General features: G+C 37.3%; 1 protein-coding gene across 3 annotated transcripts in view; it reads right to left on the reverse strand.

Annotated features, from left to right (window-relative positions):
• TMEM200A (transmembrane protein 200A) overlaps positions 1-21544 on the reverse strand; it is an 88582-nt gene that overhangs the window by 43634 nt on the left and 23404 nt on the right. The window contains exon 2 of one of the 3 annotated variants that reach the window (XM_060190481.1): positions 13860-13954. The exons of the other annotated variants lie outside the window; for them this stretch is intronic. The gene's annotated coding sequence lies outside the window, so the exon portion shown is untranslated. The remainder of the gene's footprint in view (positions 1-13859; positions 13955-21544) is intronic. 3 annotated transcript variants of the gene reach the window in all.

A 21544-nucleotide genomic window follows, 5' to 3' on the forward strand; every position in this document is an offset into this window, starting at 1 on the left:
TGGATTTCTCTCTGTCCTATCCTATAACAACAACAGCTATAACAACAATAACAACCACAACAAGGGCAACAAAATGGAAGAATGTCCTTTGAGCCCCAGTGATAACCCTGGAGGCAAAAAACAAACAAACAAACAAAAAAACAGCTCAGGGCTGGGAAGGCAGCATAATGATTATGCAAAACAACTCTCATGCCTGAAGCTCTGAGCTCCCAGATTCAATCCCCAGCACAGCCATAAATCATAGCTGAGCACTGCGCTGCATAATCTGTCTACCTATCATCTATCATTAAAAAATAATAAAAATATTTTTAAAAGCAGTTCAAAATGTGGCACAATAGCTGGAATGTTAGACTCTCATGCATGAGATTTTGAGTTTAAACCCCAGCATATGCCAGAGTGGTAGTCTCTTTCTAGTGTGTTCTCTCTCTGTATCTCTCTCTCTCTCTCTCTCTCTCTCCCCATTAATAAAAATTCAAGCTTTAAAAATTGTTGTAAAAGCCTGATCCCACATTGAGGAAACATCTAAGACTTAGAAAAAGTAAATACAAAAACATCTTTACTAAAACACACATAACTTTAGTACTTGTGTAAGAAAGTAATCCCTATTACAGTTGAGCTTGCAACTTAAAAAACATTTTTATTCTTTTTTGTCATGGAGGCTTTCCCACTTCAGCTGACTTTTTCAGAGACACAGAGACAGGATGAGACAGACAGGGAATGATACTATAGTTCTCTGAAGTTTCCTCCAGTTTTGCATACATGGCAAGCAACTGCACCTTCTAGGTGAGCTATCTTGCCTGCCCCAAAAATTGTTGTTAAAACATGATGTTCAAACAGATGAACTGCTACTGAAAAGTTAGGAGATTGCCTAAAGAATAGGATTCACTAATTTAAAAAAAAAAAAAATACTTACTTGTTTATTTCCTTTTGTTGCCCTTGATGTTTTATTGTTGTGGTTATTGTTGTTATTATTACTGATGTTGTCATCGTTGTTGTTGGATAGGACAGAGACAAATGGAGAGAAGAGGGGAAGACAGAGGGGGAGAGAAAGACACCTGCAGACCTGCTTCACCGCCTGTGAAATGACTCCCTGCAGGTGGGGAGCTGGGGGCTCGAACCGGGATCCTTACTCTGGTCCTTGTGCTTTGCGCCATATATGCTTAACCCGTTGCGCTAACGCCCGACTCCCAGGATTCACTAATCTTAAGAATAGATGACAGGACAACAGTATGAAGGTGACTAAAAAATGCAAAATTAGTGCTAATAATATAAAAGAGTAGATTTAATAGATTATATTTATGCAAAAGACTTTCACGTTTGAGGCTCTAATGTCTCATGTTTAACCCCCAGTACCAATATAAATAAAAGATGAGCAGTGCTCTAATATCTTTTTATTTCTCTGTAGCTCTCTCACTAAAATAAATAAAATTAAAAATGAATTATTAAAAATAATAATATAGAGAGGGGGGTGGGCGGGCATAAAAAATAATAATAATAATAATAATAATATAGAAAAGCTTACCTAGATGTTAAATAAGACCTAGAAAACACAAGGAAGATTATAACACCAAACAAAAACATACCTTGCACACTTAAAAGGTTCAAACTGATGTATTAAAGTCTAATGAAATCTCATCACTCGAGAAATGCAAATTAAAACCACAATGCAATTCTACCCCTACCTGTGAGAATGGCCTTCATCAACAAAACAGTCACTAAGTGTTGGAGAGGATGTGAAGACAGAGGTGCTGTACGAGTTTGCTGGTAGGGAATGCAAATTGGTGCAGCCATTATGGAAAACAGCGTGGAGAATCCTTAAACTACAAATAGAAATGCCTTATGATCCTGTAACACCACTCCTAGGCATTTATCCAAAAGACATGAAAGCAGTAATGTAAAGGGACATAGGTATGCACCCCCATATTCATAGCTGAATTATTCACAATAGTCAAACTATGGAAGCAATCTAAATGCATATCAACAGATGACTGGATAAAGAAGTTATGTCATATACATATACATATACATATACATATACATATACATATACATATACATATACATATACATATACATATACATATACATATACATATACATATACATATACATATACATCATATACATATACATATACATATACATATACATATACATATACATATACATATACATATACATATACATATACATATACATATACATATACATATAGAATAGAGAGAGCCTGTGCTCTACCAGCCGTGCCATTTACCCACCTCACTGCTTCCTCTTGGTTCTCCACCTAAGCAGGAAGCAGGGTTTTTTCTCACCATGGAGACAAGGTGCACACCTCTCCTCTTCTAGCAAGTTCTAAGCCTCAGGCCTCAGACCAGGATATATATATATCCCGCAATTAAAAGATGATATTGTGTCCTTTGGGACAAAATGGATGGAACTGGAGGTGATTATGGTTAGTGAAGTAAGAAAGTGAAGGACAGCTACCTGATGCTTTTACTGCCTGATGTCAGTGTGAAATACCAGAGAACTGAAATACATGAACTTAAAAAAAATAGTCAGCCTGTATCTGAGACCTTGAGAGAACTATGGTGGTTGTTGAGGGTGCTCACAGAACTTTGGTGATGGGAGTGGTGTGAAACTATACCCTTAGTACATTATTGTAAATCACTGTTAAATCACTAATAAAATAAAATCGTAAAATGATATCATGAAAAAAAATAGAGGAGATAGAAAAGTTGGTATTCAAAGTGACAAAACCAGAAAATTTCTACAGCAGATGAAATATATGAATTATCAATTTTAAAAAATAGACTGAGGGGATTGGCAGAAGGAGCCAGGTTCAAGCTCCTGATCCCTCCCCGCAGGGAAGGGCTTCATGAATGGTGAAGTATTGTTGTAGGTGTCTCTCTGTCTTTCCCTCCTTTCTCAATTACTCTCTGGCATATGAAAGAAATTTCTTTTTAAAGAAATATACTAAGTCCTCTTGGTAAAAGTTTGATCATACTGCACACTGTGCAACATAAACTATGCAGCATAAGGAAAAAAGAAAATCTTGAAAAGCCCAGAAATATGTGTAAAATAACAGTGAAACAGAACAGATTTCCTATGAGATATGACAGAGGTGGAGTTGAGGAATAAGTCACCCAATAGGTCAAGTGTTTTTGTCGTGCATGTGGTCTACGTGGACGTTCAGGAACCACATGGGAGTACTACCACACCAAGGTAGTCTCTAGTGCTGTGATGTCTCCTTTATCTTTCTGTAAAGTAAAAAGAATGAGGCCAGGTGGTTGGGTAGTGGTGCACCTGGTTGAGCACACATTACAATGTGTGAGGACCCAGGTTCAAGTCTCCAGTCCCCACCTGTAGAAGGAAAGCTTCCATGAGTGATGAAGCAGTGCTGCAGGTGTCTCTCTCCCTATTACCCCCTTCCTCTTGATTTCTGCCTGTCTCTATTCAATAAATGAATAAAAATAATATAAAGTAAAAAATTAATAAGGCCACATTACAGAAAGGGGCATGGAGACAGAGAGAGAAAGAGTGAGAGAGAAAGAAAGCAGCATCAGTCAAAATGACTAAACTTTATTAAATATTGAGTGAAAAGAATCAATGACAGCAAGGTTGAGGAAAAATAAAGACATTTCAGACAACCAGTACTAGGTTTGTACACATATTGATAGATCCTCAATAAAAATACTGCAAGAAGTTAAACTTCAGTTTAAAAGAAATCAAATCATGAAAGAAGATATAAGAGGTAGTGAAGAACTAAGAAAATGATAAATGACTAAGTAGCAATAAGAACTGACTATAAAAATGTAACAATATGAGGAGGGTAATGACTTGCTAGGGCAAAACAGAGTTCAGTAATAAGAAATATATAAAGGGAAATCAGAATTAAAGTGTTGTAGAGTTGTCTTGTTAATTAGAAGGATGGTAATATGGCCAAGTGAGTTTAACTTTAGATTCTGTTTAGTCAAGAATACATATGTTAAAAATGTAAGGATACCCACTAACACACAATGCCTTTTTATTTTTTATAATAATATAATCTATAACTTACAATGCAATAAATTTATTTTCCCATTTTTATTTGCAATTAATAGTGAATTACAATTTTAAGATTAAAATGCATAGCTCCATACCATACTCACCACTGAAGACCTGGTCCCCTATTCTCTCATCAAACAAAGATAACCACCGTATTTCTTATGTCTTAGATAGTTCAGTGTAGTAAATTTACTCCAGGAAGAAAGACAGAAACGTTAAAGAGTTTAGGTTTTAGTGACAAGCTGAGTATTGTTGCTCCTTTTTAGAACTGTCATCACAAAGTGATTATTGTCATAGGTGATCACACTATTAATATCTACTTTTTTTTTTACCTGTCATCACATGTATAACTTACTTTAAATTGAATCAGACTTGTATCCATATTGGGTTATCTTCTTGGATACATAGTATTCAGTCAAAGAAGTGTGTGATGAGCCTATTCTGTTCTATCATCATTACCAGCAAAACCTTCTCTTCTAGCAGCAAATCTAAGGCAACTGTTATGAACAGAAATCTTTTTTTTCACATTAATCTTTTGTTTAAAAAAAGATAACTTCCAAATATCAGGTTTAAGAAGAATTTTAAATAATCAAGCACTTGAAAGTCAACAAAAACTTGAAAATGTTTTCAGAGCTACTTTCACACAAATTAAGCTGTTTATGTAATCATTCCATCTGAAGAGTTTTTGAGATCTGTTCTTCCTACATATGCCTTCACAAATCTGCTACTAATGTTTCAGATAGTATAACAGACTGGCCAGAGAAAGGCAATTGGGATTGCTTTTCTCCAACCTCTGAAATTACAGATTGATTTTGACATGTTTCAGATGGCTAACATTTCAATTAAGGATCCCAACTACTTAGAAAAAGAGAAAACTACTGATCTTTTTTCCAGGCAGCTCTATTTAGCTATAAAAATTATAGCCAACTCACCCAATAAGGTTACACAGCTAACTAGTCAGAATTTTTTAGAGAGGACCGGGAAGAGGTTTATTTATTTATTTTTTCCTATACCGATGTAGAAAGGATCTATGAAGATAAATATTTGATGTATCTAATAAAAATTTCTGATTTATCTGTTAGTTTCAAAATATTTTGGAAGAAGGCGTTGGTGGTATAGTGGCGAGCATAGCTGCCTTCCAAAATATTTTGGTGGACTGAAAGTAATACAGGAAAAAGAAAGAAATAGATCAGAATCCTTGAATAAACTTTAGCCCTGATTAGCTGTTTGACAAGTCACTTAACTGTTCTACCAGGAAATAAAGACATTAGACAATGAGAATTAATTATTTGTCCTTTTACATATTTAATGTTCTATAATACTCTGTTAACTAAGGGTCGTGAGACTTTTGCAAGAAGAAAAGTAAATCATAGCCACTAATTTTGATTTATCCTGTATTGCAACCTCTATTCCAAATACACAACTCCTAACATTGTTCATACCCACTGGGTGCTCTAGAATGTAAATGCAGCCTTCAGTCTAATGCTTTCTATGTAACTTTAGACATCTTAACAAATGCATGAAGTATGCCAGAAAATAAATTAGCAAAGGTGCTGTCAGCCAGTCGTGAAGAGAAGATAATTCATGCCAAAAAATGTCCTCCCACATGTAAAGAAACTGGTAGTTGGAAGTAAGAGGAATCCCCCTCCTCCTAGAGCAGACTGTGCAGAGGCGGGGCGTCCCTGCCAATACCCAGACCTCTCTGCCAGAAGCAGAAGCAGAGTGGGGAGGGAAAAAAGTTCTCCCACCCCTGCTACTCTGCGTATTTGCATGGAATTATTCCAGTTCCTGGCAGCGCCCTGATGGCAGAAATAAGTATTCCCTTCTGTAAGAATGGAAGGGAATTTCAGTATGACAGTTGTGAAACAGCAACATCACTTCGTGCCTTGATAAAAGTTTGTTCTTGCATATCAGTTCAGCATTTCCCTTTAAATAATCTCAGACTTACAAACCGCAGGCTAGGTTTCATAGGAGAGTACTGATTTCTTCAACATACAACAGTCAAGAGTCAGAATGGTATAAGGTTTTTGAGATATGGACAAATATTGATTTCAAAACCCTAAAAACAAGTACAGTATATTGAATCACTAAATACAGCAGGGGATGGGATTCATTGTATTTCACCTGGATAACAAAGCAGTGTACAAATAATGGGAACAGGGACATTCACTCATTCTAATTAAAGAGCAAGCAATATGTGAGCCTCAGTCTGTGAGATCAAGAAAGAAGATTGCCTTTTCTCAGAAGGTGACATGAGATTTCAAAAGATAAAATATCATTAGAGATTTTTCAAATGCAATGTATCAAAGCACCCATTTGGTTGATTTAGAAACATGCTTCTTGGAGAAACAAAATAAATATGGTGTCTTATAAGAAATAAAGGGTCAATTACTAGTGACATTATTAGATGATGGTTTCGTCATCTCCTCAGTACTGAGAAAACTGTATACCATGTTTCCTGTTGTACAGGGGAGACACCCAAAAAAAGTATCTTCCTGGGAAAAAAAGACTCTTGATACTATTATTAGAACTTAAATAGGATAAATTTTTTTTTAGGGAGTAAATGACAAAACACTGGCATATTTTGACTGTCTTGTCTGTTGGACATAATCTTTAATCAAACTCTGCTTTGCTTGTAGAGGCTTGAAGCTGATGCAAAACAGAGGTCCACCACATTTCTGTCTCTGATTTTTGAGCTGACCATATCTGGACCCCAGACAATGGCACAATTCCACTTGTTGAAAAATTATTTCATCTTATTCCCATAACACTAAATATATGTTTTATCAAATAGTATTTACTGTAACAATTGATTTTTTTCCTATTTTTTTCTCTCTTCATGATCAGTTGCCTTCAAGTCAGGGTCTGATAAAAGAAGGCAGAATGCTTTAATACCCAGACCCTTTGGTTTTATTCTCTCTATTGCTTATTGCAGAGTATCTTATGCAGTTGGATCTCTAATTTTATCCCAGCTTTAAACGTCTGCTTTAGATTCTCTTTCTACTAATCTTCTGGTTTTATCCAGTGAGATTGTTTCTTCATGCCTTCTCATTAATTCTGTCAGCTTATACTGATGAAATTTTATCCCTGCAACTAAATAGTTTTGTACCACTTGACTCAACTGTAGAGTTCTAGATTTTTTCAGTTATTAATAATACAATGAAGAAAACACAAGTTATGCTCAGTAAGTACTAAAAGACAGATCAATTTGAAGTCATTAATTAGCATGGTAAGAGGAAAAATGCATAGTGGTTATTGATCTCTAGCAAGGGTGGTCAAATATTAAGAAGATGAGGTTGTAGGGAATTGATCTGGAAGACGAGTATGTAAGTTAACATAAAAGAGAAGAAAAACAAGAAAGGAAACAATTAGCATAAAGGCAAGGAAGTATGGGGTAGGAATGTGACTGGCATGTTGGGAAATGAACTCTAAAGCATGTCAGCATAATATCTGCAGTGAGACATAAAGGTAAGTAGGAAAGGAAAAAAAAATCACAGAGTCACTGATATTCTCTTTCTTTTCTTTTTAAATTATTTTATAGAACAGAGATAAACTAAGAGGGAAGGAGCAGATAGAAAGGGAGAAAGAAAAGAAACACTTGCAGAACTGCTTTTTTTTTTTTAAGCTTTCCCCCCTGCAAATGGAGACTGGAGGTCTGTAGCCAGGTACTTGCTCATGGGAACACGTGTGCTCCAAGCAGGTGCACCACTGCCTGGCCCCTATAGATAACATTGCTGAGAAGCTGGCTTGAATTATCAAGCAATAGGAGACACAAAGGAATATCTTCAACTAAACGACAAGACAAATCCGCTGAAGGTAGAACTGGAAGCTAGTGAACTACTGCTGTATGTGTCTGTACAAGAAAGTACCAGGCAGCAAGAAGTCAGTCTTTAAAGTGGATAAAAATGGCCACAATGAATTGAAATAATTAATTTTGGATTTTATTAATTGGATTAATAAAAGTATTTTCTGGATGAGAACAGGAAATAAGTAGTAAGGAAAGGAGTAAGAAAAACTCAGTTTGGGGGTAAAAAAAATGCTTTTAGGGTACAAATGGTGGCTCACCTAGTACAGTGTACAAGTTACCATGTGTGAGGACTTGAGTCTAATTCCCCAGCACCCATCTATTCAGTGGGAAGCTTCTAGAGAGGTAGAGCAGTGCTGCAGGTTTCTCTCTTCGTTATCTCTCCCTCTCCTTCCATCTGTCTCTCAACCTCTACCAAAAAGAAAGAAAAAGAACAGGGAAAAAGTTACTGGGAATGGTGAAGTTGTGCAAACACTAAGCCCCAGAAATCACTCTAGTGCCAAAAAAAAAAAAAGCAAAAACTGGTTTTAGACAATAGCAACAATTAACATTTAGTAAGTAAGCCAGACATAGTTTTCTAAATGATTTACATGGGTTGCCTGATTTGATCATCACACCAGCTCTTGGACATCAGTATGCATCTAAACGATGAACAAAAAAGAAAATAAGTAATTTGCACACAGACACTGAATTACCAAGTGATAAGAGGAGATTCTGACTCTAGGTTCTTGCACAATCCCTAGGATAAAAACAAAAATCTTCAAGGAAATTTTAAAGGGACAACAAAGTAAGATGATGAGTTCAGATTTCTGCACATTGGGTTTCATTTCTAGAGTCTATGAATTATACAACAGCAGATCCTTAGTAAGGAAGGAAACATTCTGTCATTATTACAGAGGTTCTAAACTTGAGAGGACAATGTCCAAAGTCATTTTTTGTTGCTAGAACTTGAGGTGAGGCTGGGTCCAGGTGGTGGCACACTTGGTTAAGAGTATACTACAGTGCTCAAGGTCCCAGTTTCAAACCCCTGGACCCCACCTGAAAGGAGAAAACTTCACAAGTTGTGAAGCTGGGCTGCAGGTGTCTTTTTGTCTTTCTCTCTATCTCTCCCTCCCCTCTCAATTTTCCTTTGTCTCTATCCAATGTTAAAAATAAATAAAATTTAAAAAAAGAATATTTTTTTAAAAAAGAACTTAGAGTGGGGCATTATTAGCGTCTAGTACATAGAGGCTACAGATGTAACTAAAGTCCTAAAGTTGTCGCTAAACTACCACATGCAGGATAATTCAGCACAATAAGGAATTATCAGGGGCCAGGTGGTGGCGCACCAGGTTAAGTACACATAGCACAGAGTGCAAGGACCCATGCAAGGAACCTGGTTTGAGCCCCAGCTCCCCACTTTCACGGGGGTCATTTCACAAGCCGTGAAGCAGGCTTGTAGGTGTCTGTCTCTATCCCTCTCCCCACCACCCCCCACCTCCCCTTCCTCTCAATTTCTCTTGTTCTATCTAATGAAATGGGAAAAAAATGTCCATCAGGGACAGTGGATTTATACTGCATGCACTGAACCCCAGCGATAACCCTGGAGGCAAAAAGAATAAAAAAAAAAAAAGGAATTATCCATTCCTAACTGTCAACAGTGTGGAATGAGAAAAAAAATCTGCTGTAACAAAGGAGAAGTGACAATAACCAGAGGAGACTAAATATTCAAGGCTCACTTGATGGGTCAAAATAGCCACCAATCATGGGAGCTGACACCAGAAAGGAGTTTTCTAGGGAATGAACAAAGAACTTAGCTTAGTGGAAATCTGTTCTTTGTTGACCAGCACTTTTTTCCCCCCTCAGTTTCAATCCATTATCAATAACTATTAAGCACCTAGTATATATATGTGCCCTCCCACCCAATATTCTTAGTGAACAAAACAGGTTTAATGGTGTACTATCAAATGCATGTTACTTTAGTCAAGTTTTTTTTTTTTTTTTTAGAAATAGTTGACTGAGATTAAATGACACCTAAGACCATATAGGAAGTACTAGAGCTACTCAGAATATAAATCACCACCATGCTTCCAGATCCTTGGACTATAATGAGACAATGTCTCATTAGCACAACATATTGAAAAGGCTTTGGTTCTTTCACCAGTATGGGCCACATTCAAGTTTGCTCTACTGGTGCAGATATTATTGGTTTCTTTCCAGTTAAAGCTAGACAACCATGAGGTATAAGGTCTATTTCTCCAGCATCTAGACAATTAAGATAAGACAAACAGAGCCGGAGATCGGGCGGTGATGCACCGGGTTAAGCACAAAGCTCAAGGGCCTAAACAAGGATTTGGGTTAGAGTCCCCCGCTCTCTACCTGCAGGGAGGTTGCTTCATAAGTAGAGAAGCAGGTCTGCAGGTGTCTATGTATCTATCCCCTTCTGTCTTCACCTCCTTTCTCAATTTCTCTCAGCCCTATCCAACAACAACAGCAGCAGCAACAGCAACAATGATAATAGCAACAACAATGATAATAGCAACAACAATGATAATAGCAACAACAATGGAAAGAAAGATGGCCACCAGGAGCAGTGGATTCACTGTGGAGGCACCCAGCCCTAGTGATAACCCTGTAAACAAAAACAAAAAAATATATGTTTGTAGGATTTATAGTCATTTTAATGAGCTCTTAGTTTTTTGTAATCAAAAGAAAAAAAAAGACTAAATATTGTAAAAACTGGAGTCTGTTGCACATTTAATTTTTTAATACCTCTTTGAAAATTAGTAAGGCATTTACATTAGTTTTTGGTTAATCAGCCAAGAAACCAAACACCATTTTCTAATTTTTCTTGATAAATATTTAATGCAAATGTAAGCAGAATTACTTCATTTAGTAAATTTTAAGTACTGTGATAAACAAATATTATGTTAGTGCATATTGAGAAAATAACTTGGTAGAGATCCATAGCTTTATTTAATACATTTTTACAAGATCTCATATTTTTTTTAATTATTTATTTAATTTGATAAGACAAATTGAAAAGGAAGAAGGAGAGACAGGGAGAGACCCTCAACACTGCTTCACCACTCCTGAAGTTTACCTCCTGAAAGTATGGACCAAGGGCTTGAAGCTAGGTCCTTGTAACATGGGCACTTAACTAGTTGGGCCATCATCTGGCCCCTAATACATTCATTTATTACAAGGGGTATACAATAATGAAAGGAGCCCGTGGAACCAGGGATATATATCTTTTCATTAGTACAATTGATCTGGACATTTTACTAAGAAATTCTAAAATTTCTGAGAAATTCTGAAATTCAGTGAATTATGAAAATCAAATTATGGTTTAAAATCTGTTTTGTGGCAACCTAGGAGGTGGCATAATGAACTGGATGTTGGATTTTCAAGCATGAGTTTCCAAGTACAGTCCCCAACACCACATTTCCAGGGTGATGCTCTGGGGTCTCTCTCTCTCTCTCTCTCTCTCCTTCTCCTACTCCCTCTTCCTTTCCCATGTTACTAAATAAATAAATCTTTAAAACCTGGCTTTTTGTGATATTCAGCATTTGAAACTAGTGGTTTCTTAGAATTGTAAAGATATTGGTGTGTTGTATCAATGTAAAAGACTTTGGAATAGAGGAGAAGATACTGGTGCTGGAACATGATGGCAGAGGAGGACCTAGTGGGGGTTGAATTGTTATGTGGAAAACGGGGAAATGTTATGCATGTACAAACTATTGTATTTTACTGTCAAATGTAAACTGTTAATCCCCCAATAAAGAAATTTAAAAAAATCTAAAGATATATGTCATTGCTTTCTTCCTACCATATTAAAAAATCCTGATGGAGGGTCTTAGGATATCCATATCACCTATATGTAATACATTTACTACTACAAAACCAAATATATGTAATATATACATGTATGTATATATACATCATTTTCAAGTTTATGATATATTTTCTTCTCATTTGTTTCTTATAATATGATCATAGACTTGTAGATTGAGAAAGGCAACACAGTGAAAAAGCAAAAGATCTCTAGTGACAGACCCCCACAAAGTAATTAAGGGCATGTTTCTTCACTTTTCTGACTAATCTTAGATGGAGACTAGACTTGCTGTCTCACACAGTCCAGTGAGAAACAAATGAGAAAGCAGAATTAAAGTACCAATGGAAGTACACAGAATGCCTCCTAAAATATGTCAAAATCAAGTTCTAAGGGAATACTTTGTATAGATAGCCCATTATATTTTAAAGGTCACCAACATTTCACGTGGTTACTCTGTGGAGTTGTCTAGGTGAACTGAAGTTCCCGGTCCTAGCTCTCCTTACTACTTTTCTGCAGACTCCTGTCTTATTCTTCTCCTAATAGTTTAAACACTGAAATGTCTAATCATTTTTCTCACCAAGAACCTTCACTGCCCTTTTCAAAGTGTACACTTGGCTTTCTTGGCAATGTACTACAGTGGAACATGACCTGGATGGAGAATCAAGATATGCTTTTCCTCACAATCTCCTTCTTACTTTCATTAATATCTTGCTGTATAATTGAGTTTCAGTTTAACTCTTCATCCCTTCAAATGTAACATTAAGAAACTATATTCCTTAATTCTAATCTAAATTCCATAGGTCTAATCTGAAATTACACTATAAGGTTCTAATTTGTTGACTGGCAGTAAGCTTAACACTGACATACACAATTATCTAAGGCTATTTATAGCACATGATATAACTTCCTGATATAGAAGCACATTTCCTTTCTCATTGATTATTCTCTGAAGAGATAGATATGGTATCACTTTATAATTTGTTTTGTTTTCCTTGATTTGAGTTACCTATATTCAACAGTTGTTCTAAAATGTTGTGTATAATAAGATGTTTTGAGAAAGTGAGAGATCATATTTACATAACCTCTTTTTTAATTTCATTAATTTATTTTGCCTCCAGGGTTATTGCTGGGGCTCAGTGCCTGCACCACTAATTCACTGCTTCTAGAGGCTATTTTTTCCCTTTTGTTGCCCTTGTTGTTTTATCATTGTTGTGGTTATTATTGTTGTCATTAATGCCATCGTTGTTGGATAGGACAGACAGAAATGGCAAGGGGAGGGGAAGACAGAGAGGGGGAGAGAAAGACAGAGAGGGGGAAAGAAAGATAGACACCTGCAAACCTGCTTTACCACCCATGAAGCAACCCCCTCTGCAGGTGGGGAGCCAGGGGCTCAAACGGGGATCCTTAAGCCAGTTCTTATATTTCGTGCCATGTGTGCTTAACTGCTGTACTACTGGTGACCCCCCATAACTTCTAATATAGTATGTGACTCTAATAGTTTTATTTTATTTATTCTTAATCCCTTATTGTTTCTGATTTATAAGCTCAACTTTACCATTTGGTGTAATATCAGAAAAAAAAACATAGTTTATAATGGGTTTGGTACCATTTATGATTGTACACAGGAGGTCCTGGAACGTTTCTCCTCCTCCTCCTCCTCCTCCTCCTCCTACTCCTCCTCCTCCTCCTCCTCCTCCTCCTCCTCCTCCTCCTTCTCCTCCTCCTCCTCCTTCTCCTTATAAAGCAGGACTATTGCATCTGAGGGCTATACTTAAATCTCAGCAGAAAAAAAAACCTCCTCTTGCCAAGAATAATCCTAGTTCCTTTCACAATTTTTAACTCCTTAAATTTTATTATTAACCTAAAAGTTCAACTCCATCTCTCTGTTGATAAGTGTTTTACTAAAATAAACATGTTAATCACCAAGATATCTGGCAGTGTATAGTATAAGGAAGTTATTAAAATTGAACATTTTTTCTCCTCTATATTCTGAAGCTTTACATCCTGGATCCCTTTTACTCCCATAACACTGTTATGAAAGCTTAGCTGTGAAAGAATAATTATTTTGAGAGGCAGGAACTAGTTGTAAATTGTGAAGTCTCTAAGACATTAGAATACCTACATTTAGGGCTGAGCAGTGACACACTCAATTAAGCACACACATTACCAAGTGCAAGGACCTGGATAGCTCCTCACCTGTAGGGGGATGCTTTCCAAGTGGTAATGCAGTTCTGCAGGCCTATTTCTCTCCCCCAGTCTATCTCCCTCTCTTCTTTCAATTTCTGTCTGTCCTATTCAGTAAAATAGAAGGGGAAAAAAGGAAGAAATTGCTATCAGGAATAGTGGATTTGTAGTGCTGAAATCAAGCCCCAGAGATAACCCTGGTGGCAAGAAAAAAATAAATAAAAATTTTTAAAAAAGAATACCTACATTCACATTATTGGATTCTTTTCTACCTTCACAAAGGCAACTGAGGTTTTTTTTTTTTTTTTAAATTTCCAGAAGGAGTATCTCTAGAAATTGACCAAGGTTCTAAACTACTTTAGTCCAAAAGTTTAAACCCAAAATTCTCCAGCTCCAGTTCTCAAAAAGCCCAGTGTAATTGTTGTAAGGAAATAAATATACTTATGGGTATGAAAACTGATATGATTTGGGTCCAGAATTTCCTATAGATTTAAGTTCCACTGGTTCATGCAATTGCAAACCAACTTGAGAAACTATGAGGTCAAGTCCACTTCACCAAAGCCTACCCTTTAGAAAGCCTTATTCAATCAAAAACTCCCATTCATCTTCCAAGAGGCATATAAATTTTTGCAAAGACTTTAAATACTTCTGCACTTTTATTGGAAACATATGAGTACTGGAAGAGAGATACAAGCAGGTAACCCCTCATTCTTTCTTTTCAAGCATGTCAGTGTCTTGGGAAAAAAAACAAACAACAACAACAACAACAAAAACATGTCAGTGGCCTGACCATGTAAAAAAAGGCCCACAGTCATAATAGAACTAGAAAGGATCTTAAAGGTCAGATCTTCTCAGAATTGATAAAGAAAGGCCTTTCTATATTCTTTCACTTTAACATCATTAAAAGATTGTCAATGAACCAGTTGTGTCATAACACTCATCCAAACTGAAAGTTCTTCTGTTTATAAAATGGATATAGGGCTGGGGAGACATCATAATGGTTATGCAAAAGGCTACCTTATCTGAGACTCTGAGATCCCAGATTCAACCCTCAGCACCCCCATAACTCAAAACTCAGCAGTGTTCTGGCAACTCTCTCTCTCTGTGTCCCAATATCTCTCTCTCTCTCTCCCTCTCCCTCTCTCTCTCTCTCTCTCTCTCTCTTTCAAATAAATAAACAAAAAAACTTTTAAAAAGAAAAATAAATTGGATCTTTGAGGGAGTAATTGGGTATACTGCAGGAAAATACAAAAATTTGACTTTTAAATACTGCTTATAGAAAAGCAAATACTGGGGGCCCAGGTGGTGGTGCACCGGATTGAGTGCACATGTCACAATGTGCAAAGACCCAGATTTGAGTCCCCAGTCCCCACCTGCAGGGGGAAAGCTTCATGAGTGGTGAAACAGTGCAGTAGGCATCTCTCTGTCTCGTTTCTTCTCTATCCAACCCTTTCCTCTCGATTTCTGGCTGTCTCTGACCAATAAATAAATATAATAAAAAATTTTAAAAAAGAAATGCAAATACTGTCTTTTGAAATAACAGCATTGAATGGTGAACTTAATAAATTCAATAATATATTTATAGATAATGATTTATAAAAATCTAAACCTAAAACACATAATTTTATAATGTAATGTTACTTTAATAAAAAAATATTTTTTAAGAATACCTTTCTCTTCTCATATTCACAAAATTATATTTTTTTTAAAAAAAATCACTTTTCTAGAAAATGTTCAAATGTGTCTCCTGAGAGTACAGTTTTGCTAGTTTCTGTTTTCTTTCTCCCTCTTTGGCCTCTCCCATTACTACTGCTATTTTATTATAAAAATATTCAGTGCTGATCACCTAGAGTAGCTTTTAAGGATTTGTGCTTTCCTTTCTGCCAGAAAAGGGTGATGTTTGGAAGGAATAACAATTGGGCAATGCTGCATGGGGAATTGGGGGTAGTGAGAGCTAAGATGAAAAGCTTAGAAAGATTTCCTAATCACTTTCACAGATTCTCTTTACTGATCTGAAAAGATCAACGATTCCCATGTGCCAATCTTTATAGCTGACAATGACATGGTTTCCTTTAGTAACTCTAAAAGCAGACTGTAAAAGGTTAGAGCAATCACAGTGCTCTCTGACAGGCAGAATCTCACTCCACAGAAGCTTTCAGCTCTGCCCCAAGCACTTCGTCTCCTTTGCTTCTTTAGGCAGATTTTTTTTTCCCCTTATACTGGTACTTATTTATTTGCTTTATTCTTCAACAACCATACTTTGGTTTTTATTGCAAACAATAGCCCTAAAAACAAAAATGCAAATTGTTCGTTACCAAGATGTACTATTACAAAGCAAATGACTACAAATATGTTGGAGGATATATTTTCAGTATTGGATAATTTGTATATTTTTTTTGTAAACAACTTTTCTCAATGCATTTTCTAATACTTAACTGGTACTTTCTTAACATAACTCACTATGTAATCTATCTTAAAGGATTTTTACTGAAGTAACACTGGTTTAGAACATAGAGGTTTCCAGAAGCAGACAGTTTCTAAGACTTTAGTGAGCACTGTTGTGGTTATCTTTTGGAATTGGCAGGGTGGGGACACAGAATTTTGGTGGTGAGTGTGGTGTGGAATTACAACCTGTAATCTTACAATCCTGTAACCCACTATTAATAAAAAAAATTTTTTAACTCAAAAAATACAGGTTTCAGGTACACCATGTTATAACACCACATCTGATTTTAATTTAATTTAATTTTAAAATAGAGCCAGAGAGAGTGAAGGAGTCCACAGCATCAAGGTTTCCTTCAGTATATGGTTGGGATGCATTGGATCGAACTTCCCTTGGTGCATCCCGTGAGTACCCATTCATTGGGGAAACTGACGATCCTTCCTAGCCGACTGAATCCACATGGATCCCAGTCACTTTCAAAGCCAGCAACAAGCAGCTCCTGACAGCTTTCAAGCTGTTGGTCCTGCTCTTCGAGTCCTCCAACTTAATGTTGAGGGGCTGTCCTTTGCCAAACGCATTCTTATTGGTCAACTGGCGATACAGCATCAGGCAGATGTTATTTGCCTACAAGAAATATATAGCAGTCGATGAAGCTGCTCAATTCACCATCAGTAGATTCGATTTAATATGCTATAATCTCCATTCTAAACACGGCCGAGCCATCTACGCCAAATCGTGTCTTGCGGACGTTTACCATACGGCCTCTTCGACCTTCTACGACTCCATTACTATTGGAACTATTCAGCTCGTCAACGTATATAAGCCTCCCAGTGCCTCATGGGATAACGAGGTCCTGCCTAGCCCGAATCACCCAGCCGTTTACGTTGGAGACTTTAATTGTCATCACCAAGACTGGGGATATTCCTCCACTCGTGCTGACGGCTCTACCTTAGCCAACTGGGCTTCAGCAAATGACCTCTCCCTATTATACGATCCCAAACAGCCAGGCTCTTTTCACAGTGCTAGATGGAATAAAGACTCGTCACCCGACCTGTGCTGGATAAGCACAGTCAACGGCCAAGCCTTTCCCGCTACAAGACACGACTGTAAAAAATGGCGACTAATCCCTAGCACTGCAAAAACGGTATCATCTGTTTTCCATCTACACCATGCCTCGGCCTCGCGTGAGCTTAATGTGCAGCTTGGCGATACGAGAATCTGGCATGAAGCCCAGCCAGTCTATCTTGGCGTTACTCTCGATCGCACCCTGTCATTTCACGAACATCTCATAAAAACTGCAGCAAAGGTGGGTGCGAGGAATAACATCATTGCAAGACTGGCCAGCTCCTCATGGGGCGCGAGCGCTTCCACACTACGATCATCATCTCTGGCATTATGCTATTCCACTGCAGAATACTGTGCCCCAGTATGGTTCCGTAGCCCCCATGTCCACTTGGTCGATTCCAAATTATATTCCTCCATGAGGATAATTTCTGGAACCATCCATTCCACCCCGGTTCCATCGCTGCCAGTTCTTAGCAACATCGCCCCACCAGATATTCGTCGGGATGCGGCATCATCTAAGTTCATTTCCCACGTCTACGCTCGACCGGACCTGCCAATATACGCGGATATCTTCGCCCACCCTGTCCAACGCTTGAAGTCTCATCACCCAATCTGGTCCCCTACACCTACACTGAACTTCTCTGTACCAGACTCTTGGAAACGGAGTTGGCAGTCAGCTGAGGTAAAGAACAAACACCTCATCACAGACCCCTGCGAGCGTCAACCCGGCTTTGACCTAGCACGTTATGATTGGGCCCTCCTCAATCGCTATCAAATAGGCCATGGCCGGTGCGCCGCTATGTTCCACCGCTGGGGAGCCAGAGACGACCTGAACTGCCCCTGCGGCTCCAGACAGACTATGACCCACATAATCAACGACTGCCACCTCTCCGGATTCAAAGGAGGTCTCGAAACTTTACATCAGGCTCAACCTGACACTGTTAACTGGCTACGGAAGAAGGGCAAACGCTAGAAGAAGAAGAAGAATAAAAAAATTTTTTTAAACTCAAAAAAATACAGGTTTCAGGTATACCATGTTATAACACCACATCTGATTTTAATTTAATTTAATTTTAAAATAGAGCCAGAGAGAGTGAAGGAGTCCACAGCATCAAGGTTTCCTTCAGTATATGGTGGGGGCCAGGCTCAAGCCTAGGTCGCTCTCACACATAGGGAAGCAGCATCCTATTCAAGTGAGTTATTTTGCTTGCCCCACGTCTGATTTTAAAACACTCCAATGTTACCACAGTTGATTCTCTTTATTCCTGCCCTTTCCGCTAAGTTTAGTGACAAGTCTGATTACTGTTCCACTTTATTAGAGCTATTTATCTTTCAGGGGTAGAGCTGGAATTACCTCAGAGAAGAGAAACCGAAAGTTCTTAAACTACTTTATGTATTTTTCCCAATGGTTTGTCAGCTATATAAACCTGGTTATATACAGACAATTAAGATAATGAGTGTGAGAAATTGTAGACATTTTAAGTTTAAGAGCACTCCTCTCACAAATAGAAAAACAATGGCCCTTAAGATATCAGTATGATTTTAGAAAAAAAGCAGTCTTCTTCAACTGAAGAATATTTTTCCCAACTATTTATTTTCTATTTCAAGACACAGTCAAACAGTAAAAGGTAATCACTGAAAACTCATCTGGAAAGTATTGTAGTGTATAGAAAGATCACTGGTTACAAGGTTATAAACTACCTTTTATTCCAAAAAGAACATTATCTAATTTTTTAATTTTTTATTGTTATTTATTAGATAAAGAAAGCCAAAAATTGAGAGGGAAAGAGGTGATAGAGAGAGAGAGAGACAGACAGACATCTGCAACGCTGCTTCACCACTCAAGAAGCTTTCGCCCTGCAGGTAAGGGCCAGGGGATTGAACCTGGGTCCTTGTGAATTGTAACATATGCGCTCAACCAGTTGCGCCACCACCAGGCCCCACATTACCTAATTTTAAAGTCTAAAAAGTGAAAAGAAATTAATTTTCCTTTAGATAATAAGTTTACAATTAAGCTTACATTTTCCATTGAGGGTTTGGGTAGACATGTCAGAACTATAAGGATGAGGAACAAGTCTGTTAAACTTAGTCTTCTTTACAAAATCATCTATAAAAATTTTTACAGTGAGGTGTGGTCTGGGAGGTGGTGCAGTGATAAAGCTTTGGACTCTCAAGCATGAGGTCCTGAGTTTGATCCCCAACAGCACATGTGCCAGAGTGATGTCAGGTTCTTTCTCTCTCCTCCTATCTTTCTCATTATAAATAAAATCTTTAAAAAAATTACAGTGAGCATTTCATAAGGGTTGTGACCTATCTTTATGATCCTTTAAAAACATTTATTGGGAGAAGTTGGACTGGCAAAATAACAGCTGCTTTTAGTAACATTAGCTAAAGAAATGAGCTGACAAACTTATGACAGTAAGTTCTGTTTAGAATTTAAACAAACTGTTAAATCGCTAGAAGAATAAACACATTATATAAATGATCATGAGAAGGTCAGGAAATAGTTCAAAGTGTTAGAGCATAGAATTTGTAGGCCTGAGATCCCAGAGATTCTAGGTTCAATACCCAGCACTACCATAAGCCAGAGCTAAATAATGTTCTGGTCCTGCTCTCATCAATAAGGGCTGAGTGGTGCTGCACCCAATAGAGCACATACATTACTATCTGCAAAATGCTAGGTTCAAGCTCCTGGTCCCTACTTACAGTGGGGAGTTTCATGAGCAGTGAAGCAGTGCTGCAGGTATCTTTCTTTCTCTATGTCTTTCCCTACCCCTCCTAGTCTACTTCTCTCTGCTTCTCTCCCTCTATTGAAAAGAAAGGAAAAGAAAAAGAAAATGGCTGCCAGGAATTATGGAGTAAAGTAGACACTGAACTTAAGCAAAAACTTGGGTACCAAAATATTAAATTGAAATAACTAAATAGAGGAATGTTTAACAACTTACAAAAATTCTACTATTATTGATGGTCATGCAGTTGTTCCTTTATGTCCTCATTCATATCCAAGACACAGTGACCAGTATGGAGCCCTGGTCCCCTTCAGATTTTGATGTGGCTCCATGTGCTAAGAAATTGAAATGTGTAATGTGTTATCGCTATGACTGAAGCTCTGGGACCTTCATGAAGCATAATGTTAACAAAGAAAATCCCTTTTCTAGAAAAAGACTTTTTTCCTTTTTATAACTATAAAATTCATATTAAAAATGGCTGAATGGTTTTCCTGTGATTCCACCAAAGGATGAGATGTTATGATAGTAATCAGTCCTTTCGTAAAGGGATAGTAAGTACATGTCCAAAGTAATTTTTTTTCTTTTTGAAGAAAAGCAAAAATAATAATAATAATAATTCCAAACTACCTACGATTCTCAAACTTCTAAAAAGAAGGAAAAGGAGAAGAAATAAAACCACCCAACTACCACCAGGTAGAGTTGTCTGCCCACTGATTAACTTAGCATCGTGATTTGATTGTTCCATCAGATCTTAAGCTTGATAAAGTTTACAGTTTACCAGAATATCTAATGACATACTTGGCAGATATTCTTTCCTCTCTGAATGAAGGAAATTACAAAGTAAAATTCTAAATGTTACAAGAATAAACATTTCCTTTATATTAATTTAAAAAAAACTATAATTTTAAAACTCAGAGAACAGAACACTATCTGGTATTTAGAAAGCTAAATTTACAATGTCAACAGTATAATAAATTTATATAATAAATTAAAAAATCATGAAATGGGGAGTCGGGCTGTAGCGCAGCGGGTTAAGCGCAGGTGGCGCACAGCACAAGGACCGGCGTAAGGATCCCGGTTCGAACCCTGGCTCCCCGCCTGCAGGGGAGTCACTTCACAGGCGGTGAAGCAGGTCTGCAGGTGTCTGTCTTTCTCTCCCCTCTCTGTCTTCCCCTCCTCTCTCAATTTCTCTCTGTCCTATCCAACAACGATGACATTAGTAACAACAACAAGGGCAACAAAAGGGAATAAATAAATAAAAATAAATATAAAAAAATTTAAAAAAACAAAAAAAAATCATGAAATGTAAATTTGATTTATAGAAAACATGGCTAAAAACAACTTAAAATGGGGGCCTGAACTATCACCATTACTATTCAACATAGTATTGAAAGTTCTTGCCATAACAATTAGGCAAGATCAAAGGACTTAAGGGATAAAGATTGGGAGAGAAGTCAAAC

The sequence above is a fragment of the Erinaceus europaeus genome, chromosome 4 (assembly GCF_950295315.1).
Source record: "Erinaceus europaeus chromosome 4, mEriEur2.1, whole genome shotgun sequence".
NCBI lineage: Eukaryota > Metazoa > Chordata > Mammalia > Eulipotyphla > Erinaceidae > Erinaceus > Erinaceus europaeus.